This window comes from Amblyomma americanum, chromosome 1, assembly GCF_052857255.1.
Source record: "Amblyomma americanum isolate KBUSLIRL-KWMA chromosome 1, ASM5285725v1, whole genome shotgun sequence".
In the NCBI taxonomy this organism is placed as follows: Eukaryota; Metazoa; Arthropoda; class Arachnida; order Ixodida; family Ixodidae; genus Amblyomma; species Amblyomma americanum.
In genome coordinates this window covers 339639780-339650629 of record NC_135497.1, presented here as the reverse complement: position 1 = coordinate 339650629, position 10850 = coordinate 339639780, and the positions used below count along the sequence as shown (strand labels likewise).

Below are 10850 nucleotides of genomic sequence, written 5' to 3'. Positions count from 1 at the left end.
GGCACTGTACTAAAAAGAAAGTGAAGTGCACTGGAGCCGCTGGAAACCTTTTGTGTGAAAAAAGGCAAACTGACTGTGCTCATGACAATTTGATGATTGTGCAAAATTTCAAAATGACCATTTTACTACTTCTTTTTGAACATGTACTCTCTAGTGTCACATAAGGTGTAATGACAGAACTTGTCTCTAATTTTCTTTGCACTTGAGTTTTGTTTCTATTTATATTTTGTATTTCTTAGCATGAACACCACAGGCCATGCACTCCTGTATTACTTTGTATAAGGAAACAGTGGCAAGTCAAGTGTCTCTGCGTGTGGGCCCCTCGTTGAACACTATTCTAAGGCACTAAGTTGTTTGCCTTGGACTATATTAATAGCTCATGCGCTTCTAGCTGATAAAATAATGTTTCGTTCAATTTTGACTACAAGAACTTTGCTAACTAGGCAGCATGTTGAGGACACGTTAGATTTACTACAGGTAAACCGGAATTAGTGCCTTGCTTGACAAGGGAATGGGCAAGAACTGCAAGTAGAAAATTGCTCTTACCAGTCACTGCGAAGCCGCCGCGGTGGCTGAGTGGTTATGGCACTCGGCTGCTGGCCTGAAAGACGCGAGTTCAATCACGGACGCGGCGGTCAAATTTCGAAGAAGGCTAAATTTTTGAGGCCTGTTTACTGTGCGGTGTCAGAGCACTCTAAAGAACCCCAGGTGGTCGAAACTTCAGGAGCCCTTCATTACGGTGTCTCTCATAACCTGAGTCGCTTTGGGACGTTAAACCCATATAAACCAAACCAAACCATAAACGAAACCAGTCACTGCGCGTTGATTTAAACACTGGCAGTGCTCCTAGTATTTTTATTTTCAGTATTTGCTACCACACATACTAATCTGCGATTTTTAAGGAAGAAGTGAATTTTTTTCAATAATTGTGCAGTTAAAGTTGCATGTTCTAAAATTCGAAGCAAGCAGTTGCATTTTGTACTTTACACTGCTATCAGAACTCACCACTATTGCATGACACCATCAACGTCAAGGTGCAAGTCTTGTGTTGCTAATAAACGAAATGATTTCTTACTTTCTTGCTTCAACAGGCGTTAAAGCATACTGCTGTTGTTGCTGTGAAGCGCAGAAATACAATTATTATCATATTCGTGGCTGCAAATATGGCTAAGAATTTTTATATGCGTGTTCTTTTCCTTTAGGTGTATCTAAATTCAAGGTAGAGAAGGCAATGTATTACACCGTGTAGGGAATCCCAAAGGATGCAGTATTTCACAAGAGAACTGCCATTCCCATCTGGTCAACAGAAGCAGTTGTACTATGCAGTTCCAGTGGCAAGTGCTCAGGAGGTGACAGCGGAAGGCAAGGAAAAGGTTCTCCACAAGGCTAAGCATAGAAGGCTGGGATAGTCGGTTCTGGGAAGAATTATGAGACATCATTCCAGCGCACAAAAAATTTGTCCGGTGTCCGTGGTGTCTATCCTCTTCGTTCTTGTATTTTTGTGCGCTGGACTGTGAAAAATGGATGAACTGAGAAGTAATTGCTAGCTGTAGCTGGATTTATCTCAGGGGCATATACTCCATCAGTGTATGTGAGAATTACAACTCAGGTTTGTTAGGGGTTTATAATATGAAAGCGCCAAACAAAGGATAATGCCAAACATACAAGACGTGATCAAATATTTGCAGATGTTGTCTTCATGTGAAAGTTTATTTACAGGAGGTTGATTGAAGGGTTCAGTTAGCTCGTGTGAGGATAAAAGCAGCTTAAAAGCCTAGGCTCTATGTGCAGTGCGGCAGTGCATGATCAGTGAAATTACTCATAATGAACAACTTTTAGTGAATATGTACTTTTCGTGCCATGGAAACAGAAGACGGACGGTACTTAGCAGTCATTTGCCCTGAAGCTTTGATTTTAGGTACTGAGGCCTAAGTGATGCTGATTCAGTATAGGCATTTGTGGGTGCCGCCACATTTGCCATCATCCATGAATCCTCTGATTGCCTCTACTTAACAACGAAAATTTGTATGTTATAACTTGTAGCCATCACAGAAAGCAGTGTGCATGGAAATAAGCTTGAATTGAATGCTAGCTGGCCTATTGTTTGACTGTCAGATGCCATGATGGAAGTGACTGTTAGAGTCCATCATGTAGCCCATAATGAGCCCCTGTTTGCCCTTACCTTCTCTGATCTCTTGTCTAGCTGTTATGCATACAGTTTTACAAATCACGTTCTAACTTCGGCTACTTCAGTTTACATGTAAAAAGATTTTGGCTACTTTTTACTCAAGCATAGGTGTGCTTGAGCACTCTTTCGCTAGCTTTGCTGTATGCTTTGTAAAAATAGTTTGTAGCATTGAATATGACAAAGCATATCTTAGCCACTTTTTTTTCACACTTAGCAGGGACGGCCCAGTGGGGCCTGTAGAGATGGCTCGAAGCGGTTGCAATACTTTGTTGCATACATGTTGGGAGGAATCATGCGACTTGTGAGTTATGTATATGTGTGGCAGTAAACATTGCTGCTTTGGAAAAGGCGAAGGTCTGCCATACAATGTCAGCGAAGCTTAACGACCCCCACTTGGTCTAAACTAATTTGGAGCCCTGCACTGCAGCGTCCTGAAGCCATTATTGTTTTCTGCCTTGCTGTGAGAAGCGGCTCATGCAAGTGATCTGCCTGCTTAGAACCAGTCAACTTGTTAAGCTTATTCACTTAACTCATAATCAACTCGGGCATTTTTATAACTGGAACCCTAACGTCTCGATGCACCAAAAGAAGTGCATCTCACTGGAAGACAGGGTGTTCTAGGCACTATAGTGGGCAATGCACAGTACGCAGATTCTAGTGTGGTTTTTGTATGTGTGCAAGTGTCTGCAGTTACTCTGCAGTCAACTGCATCAGAGGCTCAGGATGTGTATAGCAAGCCATACCTAAACAAAACTCATGTGCGCTCAGGCAGCTTTGGTTTTAATACATTCAGCAGGAAAAATAATCTGGCAGCTTTTTTTTTGCACATCTGTTGGGGTTTTACCAGTGCCAGAGTTCATCGCATCTTGTTTAAGGTTTCCTTTCGAATCATTAGCATTCCACCCTTGTCAGTTTGTATGTGGCATTGAGCTCAAAATAAATTTCAGCAGTCGGCTTTTTATGCTGTGCTGCGACTTTTTTGGAAGAAATGAAGAGGAATGGCCTTCTAAATAGCTGCAGCCAGCGATGCAGTGTTTTACAGTTCTTCACCCTGTGCGCATAAAAAGTCTCAATACATGGATTTTGTCACCCTGAAATATACTCGCATCTGATATTTTTTTTTAGTGGAACTACATCTTATCTCCTTTTTGTGCCCATCTTTATGGGCATCTTGTAATCATTTCTGTAATTCCTTGATTTCTCTTATTTTTGTTTTCTGCAGCAGTAGAATTTCCATATCAATTTATTTCTCTAGGTTACCATGTATTAGTATCTCTGAGCCTCGTAATGAATCAAATTACCGGAGATGCTGGAGTGCTGTTGATTTTCTCAGAAAGCCTGACTGTTAGAAGGACTGTCATGCTCAATATCAGCTGCAATGCTAAAATATGATAGGAATTCAGATTATGATGCAGGCGTACCCAACTGTGTTGTAAATATATGCAGTTAGCTATGAATACAAAAAAAAACAACGCAATAACTCACATTTTCATTCACACAGTATGATGATGAACAGGGGCAAGGGAGGAGGCACCTCAGTGTTTTTCGGTGTCTTCCCCCTTGTCCGTGTTCATCGTTGTACTGTGTGAATGAAATTGTGAAATACTTGCTCATCCAGACACTGATTTCAAGCAAATTAATGCAAGTGGGGTGCTTTATGTGAGTAGCATTGATTTACTATAAAGCAGAAGACAGTTGATTTACTGCAGAGGCATTGCAAGTCGTATTGAATGTGTACTCTATGTTTGCACCACTGAGCTAAATTTAATAGCAGTATTTGCTGGTTGTCTTTGCACTGTGATTATTATAGTGTATTTCACACAAATTCTTGATTTTGTTCTGTTGTTCTTCAGGCATTGTGGCTACACAGCTGAAGTCAAGCCGCTATCAGTGAAATTCAACCTATTCGACTTTGTCAGAAAAGATGCACGCTGTAATGCTAGGGGCCTCCATCTTGGCTATTCTGCCAATTTTGTCTGCCAATGAAGCTAAGGATGCTTTTGTGCAAATGTGAGCATTTTTTCTTTCTTTACGATACGTGCTTGCTCTTAGTCTTCGGCAAGAACAGAAAAGATGTGGTTATGCGCATGCTCCAGTGTACAATCATGTGAAAAATTATGATGCTGCGAGTGTGTGCCACACTATGCCTAACTGCGTGCAGGTGCCATCTGATGAAATGCTCGTGCCATCAAGGCCGGCGCAGCGAGATTGATGGATGTTAGTGCACCTGACTCGACATCAGGAGTGCTTGCTGTTTTACACCATTTGGCATGCATTCGCTGGGATCTCTTAATTTTTCTCACGATAGTATGTCCAAACTCACAGCATCTCAATCAAGACATTCTACGGTATACCAACCACACCAAATCGAATAGTACACCGACCACACCAGGAAACACTAAACCAAAGCACACCAGAGCCGGTATCAGACAACCGGGTCATAGCACAGAAAACCAGACCAGGACGCACTAAAGCTCACCACACTACGCCACATCAGGACCCGTGTCTGAAAATCCTGGCCTGGTCGGAGCACCAGACACGGTCACACTAGAATCCGTGGCTAAAAAAGCCAGTTTGGTGTAAACACCAGAAACTGGCTGGTGTTTTTCTTTCGACTGGGTATATGGCATTTCTGTCAATTGTGCCTATGAACTACTGGCAACGTATTGATTCCTTTTAATATAATTTTGATGCAAAGTGTTTTGTTCAGCTGTAGTTTAATTTGAGCCCTCTACATATGGTGAGTCCACTTCAGATTAAGTTGGGACTTCGAAATTGCCTCATGTTGCATTTGGATTTGTAGACCTGAAAGCTTCATTTTGTACAAGTGTATTTGAAAGAGGATTTGCTGTATATAATATCTAGCCTACTACAAGAAATTAGCACAAGCATTAGCCTTGCTGTTCATAGTGGCAGCTGGCGGTTATGTTCTTACATTACTCATTTAGCTCCAGACTACAATTTTGCCATGGTTCAAGGTGGCCTTAAAGTAATGGCTTCACTTTTTCCACCTTATCTTATTTTTTGGGAAGTCTATGCCTTTGAGTCGTGCATAAAAGGAAGTTAATATGATGATGCAAAGATGGGCGTTTAGAAGACAGCAGAGAATTCTGTTATCTTTAAGCTGAGTCACACCACTGTGATCATAGGTCTCTTTGAGTCCTCTGTATTATCCTGTTCTACAACCTTCTTTTTGTTGACTTGCACATGGTTCCTCGAAGAGGGAGTTTTATGAATGGTTCAGTGTATGGTTTTCATGGCATAGTTCACTTTGTATAATCTGAAAAATCTATTTCAGACCAAAAAGCTAGCACTCATTGGGAGTGAGCCAGCTGAGGAGGCTACAAAACTTATTATGAAGACTAGTGAAGACTCCTGTGGCCCTTATGTGCACATTGAAGGGGCGGGGCGAAAAAGAAGCATTTAAGAATCTGCGGCTGTACAGCGCAATTTTTGGTGAGTACATGTGAATCTTCTGAAGGTTATAGACACTTTGTGAACACACCATCTAATTGAAGGAAAAAGCTACTGTCAATCTACCTGGTGTGGTTTTCAGCACTTCCGTTATCAATTACTGAGTAGCCATCCAAATTTAAAGGACTATAGGTACCAAATTTTTGCTTGTGCGTTTTCTTCTTTCAAACGATGCGTTAGACATTCTATACATGTTACGACCACTAAATAATTTATTATTTAATTTCATAGTGGTGGTTCAAAAGTGCAAACACACACTGACCAAGAGACGACACACAAACCAGCACTGATCTTACAACTGAATTTTTTATTAGGAAGAAGCACGTCATATATATACACACGGAAAAACAGCGCACATGTGCGATGTCAACAAGACTCCTAGTGCTAGTAAAAGGTAAAAACCGCTTTAAAAGCATGTGTGTATCCGCAGAACCGTTACCCACTATGTAGCATATTGATTTCTCGAAGCAATAATGTAACTGATGGCGCACTCACACACCCATTACTTTTTCTGATAATATGAAACGCCTCAGCTAGTTCTCTAGTGCGCTGGTCAGAATTAGCGAACAAGACATCAGTATCGTCAAAGAAATGGCATACATTTGCACGTGAAACAATGCTTACCTAGGTTAGTTTCTTTCTTAAAGAATTAGCGTGCTCCATGAGCCGCACGTTAACGCAGTGGCCAATCTGGCCTTGTAGGTAAGGCCACAGGACAGGGATTTGATACACTACCCCAGTCTTACAGGGCACATATCTATTTTCATGATTTATGTTGCATGCTTTTCTTTTGCGCCCTTCATGCTTTCTTTGAACTGCCGCTCCCACTATTTCTAGCTTGTTAGGTGCAGGGTACAGAACCTTTACCCTATGCTTGCTCCCCACTCTTTTTAATCCGGTGCGACAGCGTGCGGACATATGGCATAACCACTGCCTTTCTTCTCCCTTCTTCCGAACCCGTTTCCAGCCCCGAGGTACTTGCAGACGGTTTCAGCTCATGGGGAACTGTCTGCACTAGAAACGAGAACGGTGTCCCGGAAACCAGCTTCCCTACATCTTTCTATTTGGGTTACGAGACTGGGCATCATTTTATGATAAGATTTCTTTACTGCCATGCCAAAGCATCCCGTAACGATGCCACTTTTTACAAGCTTTGAATGAAAGGGCCTGTAATTCAAAAGGGGCTTTTCACTTCTACGGGAATACTGCCAACAGACATGGTTGGGTTCGAAAGAGAATTTTAAATCAAGGAATTGCATGACTTTTTCTCGAGGGTCTTCATGTGTGAACTTCAGCCCCGACTAATTATGTGCAAAACTATGAACATTTGACACAAATTCGGGATTCACTAACCTAGCCAGCACCAGGTAATCGTCCACATAACAGAAAATGCGTATGCAATAACCGGCTAGATCAGTCTCAGCTTTCATATCAACCCGGCTTAGATAAATGTTACTGAGAATGGGAGCTACCTTGGCATCTATGCTTAAACCATCACATAGTGCCAGGCTCTCATATCGGTGGAAATCAGCTACTGCCTCAGAATTAGGTACGAGAAACGGATCCTTTACGCGAAGTGACGACAAATGTTTGCAAAGATAGGTAGACACAACCAACTGCAAAGAATATGTCTCAGAGACGATTGCGCGGAAAGGAACGTTAGGCTTGTGCGTTTAACACTAAATAAATTTTCTAGCACCGATGTTCAGAGGAGGCGATGACTTTAATTCGGAAGTTTTAATATAAAGGTATAGCAAAGAAAGTGAAGGAAGCTGGACAATCGGTGCTAAAAATTTTCTTTAGTGCTAAGATGCACAAGCCTAAATTTCCTTTCCGGGCAAGCGTATCTGGGCACAGTTCTTGGCAGTTGTTTGTGTCTACCTATCTTCGCAAACATTTGTCGTCACTTCGCGTAAAGGATCCGTTTCTCGTACCTAATTCTGAGGCAGTAGCGGATTTTCTCCGAAATGAGAGCCGGGCACTATGTGACGAGAGCGATGAATGCGTGTTTCAAAATGAGTGTGGAATCACAACAGGATCCTTTCTTTAACTGTTATCGTACTACCTGAGTAACACGTTTGTTGAGTGGGATGGTCGTCTTTATATGCAGAAATCGGGTGTGTGCATAAGTGCCAAGGTAGCTCCCATTCTCAGTAAAATTTATCTAAGCAGGGTTGATATGAAAGTTGAGACTGATCTAGCCGGTTATTGCATATGCATTTTCTGTTATGTGGATGTTTACCTGGTGCTGGCTAGGTCAGTGAATCCCGAATTTGTGTCAAATGTTCATAGTTTTGCACATAATTGGTCGGGGCTGAGGTTCACACATGAAGACCCTCAAGAAAGAGTCTTGCAATTCCTTGATTTAAAATTCTCTTTCGAACCCAACCATGTCTGTTGGCAGTATTCCCCTAGAAGTGAAAAGCCCCTATTGAATTACAGGCCCTTGCTTTCAAAGCTTGTAAAAAGTGGCCTCGTTACGGGATGCTTAGGCATGGCAGTAAAGAAATCTTATCAAAAAATGATGCCCAGTCTCTTAGCCCAAATAGACAGATGTAGGGAAGCTGGTTTTCTGGACTCAGTTCTCGTTTCGAGTGCAGACAAAGTCCTCCGTGAGCTGAAATCGTCTGCAAGTACCTCGGGGCTGGAAAATGGTTCGGAAGAAGGGAGAAGAAAGGTAGTGGGTTATGCCATATGTCCACACGCTTTCGCACCGGATTAAAAAGAGTGGGAAGCAAGCATGGGGTAAAGGTTCTATTCCCTGCACCTAACAAGCTAGAGAGTGGGGGCGGCAGTTAAAAGAAAGCATCAAGGGCGCAAAAGAAATGCTTGCAAAATAAATCATGAAAGTAGATATGTTTTCTGTGTGACTGGCGTAGCGTATCAAATCCCTCAGTCCTGTGGCCTTACCTACATAGGTCAAATTGGCCGCTGCGTTAACGTGCGGCTCATGGAGCACGCTAATTCTTTAGGAAAGAAACTAACCTAGCTAAGCATTGTTTCACGTGCAAATGTACACCATTTTTTGACGATACTGATGTCTTGTTCGCTCATTCTGACCAGCGCACTAGAGAAGTAGCTGAGGTGTTTCATATTATCAGAAAAAGTAAAGGGTGCGTGAGTGTGCCATTTGTTACATTATCGCTTCGAGAAATCAATATGCTACTTAGTGGGTAGTGGTTCTGCAGATATTCACGTACTTTTAAAGCAGTGTTTACTTGTACTAGCACTAGGAGTCTTGTTGACACTGGGCATGTGTGCTGTTTTTTAGTGTATATATATACGACGTGCTTCTTCCTAATAAAAAATTTGTAGCAAGTTCGGCGCTGGTTTGTGTGTCTCGTCTCTTACATGGTTCGTATGTGTGGGCTTTTGAACCACCACTATGCAACAACACCAACTAGCGCAATGTGCAGTATTTCTGCAATTTAATTTCTTCTTGACGCTGTTTCGGTTTCATCAGTCGAACAATGACTGTGACGTGTAGTTGGTGTTTAATTCACATGAGGCATAAAAATTGGTTATAGTATTGCTGACAGGTCATTTTTTGTCATTCCAGGTCTTGGAAGAGGCTGGATTAAATTTCGTAGTCAATTAAAGCTACATATCAGCGATTGTATTAGTTTTTCTAGTCGCATCATGTGACCAAAACATCAACTTCACGACAGTCGGCGTTCGGTCGATGAAACCAAAACAGCATGAGGGAAGAAATTCGATTATAAATTATTTAGCGTGGTTGTAGGCAAGTAATACCTGGTAATCCATGTAATTTTATTATCTAACGCATCAATTGACAGAAGAAAACACGCAATAAATTTAGGTGTCTTTAGTCCTTTAATGGCTCATGCACCTTTAGGTTATTCTTATTATGGATATTTATGTTTATCATGGTTACGGATATTGACAGCAAACGAAATATGCTGATATTTCAAACATTCCACATTGTAGCATTGCATACGGCTATGAAGCCTTTCCTGAAAGATGTGCCTGTAATACTTTTGAAAGTGATTTTTATCCACCATACTGAATATCAATTTGATGTGTGTTTATTTGTTCGTTTTTACATCTGCTATGCAGCGCAGAATCCCAACAGCCACCATGGAAGGCAACAACAGAGTGGCTGCGTTCGTGCTGGGGGCGAGAGACTGGGATGGCGGTCGGAAAGTTCGGACGAAGGGGACGGACCCTTCACCCCAGTAATTGGGGCTTTGTATGCAAGAACGCCCAAAATGTCTTGCAAAAACAAATAAATAAATAAGAAGCATTCTTACTTGCATTGTAAATTCAGTATTAACATGTACACAAAAAATACTGATGATGTGAATAAAGCCTCTCTGGGTTGTCAAGGTGGGCCGTAAGGCATACAGCTATTGGTTCTATATGGGTTATCTTTGTTGACTTCCCGCAAGTTATCACCTAAGAAGCCCACTGGGACCAGAACGGCTAGACAACAAGGGCCCAGTACGGGCTTGCCCACGGGTGCCCAGTACGGGCTAGCCTACACGGAGACCCGACACGGGCCAGCCCACAGAGGCTCGCACGGGCCAGCACACGCAGGCCCGACACGGGCCAGCCCACGCAGGCCCGGCATGGGCCAGCCCACGCAGGCCCGGAACGGGCCAGCCCATGGAGGCCCGGCACGGGCCTGCCCAAGGGGATCCAGCGCGGAGCCTTGTGGGGCTATGCAGTAAGCCCAATGGGCAGCCCTTGAGGGTCCCCCCGATGCCGAGTTGCAAATCCCGCACATATCCCACGTCGGGCCCCTATGGGCAGCCCGTGCCGGGCCCACAAGGGCCCGCAGTTCACAGCCCCATTTGTGCTACTGGGGTCAGTTCTTGTGATGAAGAGTCAGTTCTTGCGAAGAAGAGTCAGTTCTTGCGACAAAGAGTCTATTCTTGTTATGAAGAGCGAGTTCTTGTGATGAAGAGTCAGTTCAAATGAAGAGTCAGTTCTCGTAATGAAGAGTCAGTTCTTGCAATGAAGAGTCAATTTTTGTATTGAAGAGTCAGTCCTTGCGATGAAGAGTCAGTTCTTATTATGAAGAGTCAGTTCTTTTGGTGAAGAGTCTGTTCTTGTTATGAAAAACCAGTTCTTGTGATGAAGAGTCAGTTCCTGTGATGAAGAGTCAGTTATTGCGAGGAAGAGTCAGTCCTTGCGATGGAGAATCAGTTTTGTCGATGAAGTCAGT

At 42.7% G+C, this 10850-nt stretch overlaps 1 long non-coding RNA gene across 1 annotated transcript; it reads left to right on the top strand.

Annotated features, from left to right (window-relative positions):
* The first annotated feature begins 1209 nt into the window (after positions 1-1209).
* Positions 1210-9932, top strand: LOC144115537 (uncharacterized). Its single transcript, XR_013311447.1, has 4 exons — positions 1210-1362; positions 4042-4198; positions 5487-5644; positions 9740-9932. It is a non-coding gene; the product is annotated as an uncharacterized LOC144115537 (long non-coding RNA).
* The last annotated feature ends 918 nt before the right edge of the window (positions 9933-10850 follow it).